Genomic DNA, 2,237 nt, shown 5'->3' on the forward strand with positions numbered 1-2,237 from the left:
GTTATTACAAACCAAGTCTTGTAAAGTAGCGGAAGCAAATAGTTTAACTCACACACACGAGTTCAAATACAAGTACCAGCTTGCTGATCACATCCCATAAAAGCATTCGGATAAGATAAATAGAGATCATGCCCGTGATCTAGTCTTCGTCACCCGCCGGGTGGAGACAGTACTTACAGAAGCCCTGATAAAGAAGGTCATCTGCAACAAGAGGGAATAAACCCTGAGTACGAGAATGTACTCAGCTAGACTTACCCGTCAGAAACCAAAAATAATTGACACCAAGGATCATGCATAGCTTAATTTAGTGGATCTGGCTGACACTTTCTTTTTACGGAAAAGCATAAGTAATAATAATCAACTCTTAACCTGAGCTAGCAGTGACTTTTTAGCCATTTATCTGTCCTCTATATTAGCACCTGTACTAAGCAATCACTTGATTAAGATGCAAACATTATTAACCATAGCAGGTATAAACTATGGCAACATTATCATCATTCTCCATTTAACCATATCGTTAAATTAAGTGAATCTACGTTGCCGTTGCTCAGTCAAGTTCTCACTATCCGGGAGAGACGACGATTCAAATCGATTCCTATCCAGTTGGAGGGGTATTCCTAAACACAAACCCTGCTTCCTCCGTCAGGGTCGCAGCAAGTCACCTTTGGTACAATTCAGGAGTCACGGGTACGATCAGTGCCGCAAAATTAGAGAACCACTCTGCCATGAGTGCTCGGTGACTTAACCCGCTCTTGGGCTTACGCCAATGGCTCTCCGCACATCCTTACTGCCATCCAGATTACGACCAACTGCTTATGATCCCGACCTGAGTTGAGCTACTAGGCTTCGTGGTCGGAACGACTTATCCGGCCAGCTAAGTGCTATGTTGCGTTCAACATGACATGAGGACGTACAACGTATCGGTCCTTAAATGACACAAACGGAGTCACTATGTCCAAACCTACACCAAACTCCGTCCGGTCTTAATTCATTATTAACATGGTTCTTTTCCACGATAGCAAATATAGCCAACCATGACCCACCTCATCCTAAAGCTCGTAGGTGACAGAAAATCACCTGACTTCTACCGCACTAAGCATAGCTAAGCATTTAACCCGTTCCTGAACTTAATTAGGATTTAAGTGTGATATCTGGACAATGATAGATATATAATGCAATAATTGGTTCCAACCAATTCCTATACTTAATGCATCAACAATAATAAAGGATACTTAAGATATTTATAAAAATATGGGAGACTTAATATGCTCCGGGGCTTGCCTTTCAGGAAAGAGGATGGGCGGTGGTCAGGGCACTCGGGCAACTCCTCCTTGACGGCTGCTTCGTTGGTTGCCTGAACCTCGGGCTCCTCGTCCTGGCTCGTTCCCTCGAACTTCAGAAGCGTCACTCCCTCCGGCACACCTATTGCATGTATGCGCCAGATAAATATCATGGATGCACATGAATGAAGTTAGGGATGCTCGGGGAATGCACATGCTTACTGTAGTCCGTATATTCTAACCTAAGCTCTATTCAAATCACTTTAACTTACCAAGTTTGTACAACCTAATGTACAATTGCTCATATTCAGTTAATGACCTATCACCTACACCTAAGCATGTTCTCAAGTTAGGCTAGCACCTAAACAATCAACAAGAACATTGCAACAACGCATACACATAAACATTCGTATTTCAGGAAAACAGGGACTATACAGCGGTACAGTAAACTGATCATAACTGGAGATCTACAAATCGAAATGATAGGCAACAAGATAATTTGGAAAGCTTATAAAATTGCCTACAATTAATTTTTAGACCTTAAGGCATGATTCCAACCTTTACCAGGTCGAATTTATATAAACACATAATCAGGTCTAAACAAGACAGAGAGCAAGCAAAACTGTGATCCAACTTTGAACGACTGTAACTCCTAAACTACTAGGCCAAAAGCCACCAAATTTTAACAAGAGCTAGATACATAAGTTCTCTACAACTTTTGTATTCACCACTTTCCCAGAAAACCAATTTATCATGGTGAACTTTGTAAAGTTCCCAGAACTATCCAGAAAGACATAATGCAAGAAAAATAATTATTAACTTATATTGCAAACATATAAATAGACAAAACAACTTTACTCACTCATCACCCATATCACAAGAACACCAGAAAGTAAGGTGTTCACCACCAATTCATTTCTTTTAATGCCTTTCTTAATTTATTTAATTATTTAAGAG

The sequence above is a fragment of the Miscanthus floridulus genome, chromosome 17 (assembly GCF_019320115.1).
Source record: "Miscanthus floridulus cultivar M001 chromosome 17, ASM1932011v1, whole genome shotgun sequence".
Classification (NCBI taxonomy): domain Eukaryota; kingdom Viridiplantae; phylum Streptophyta; class Magnoliopsida; order Poales; family Poaceae; genus Miscanthus; species Miscanthus floridulus.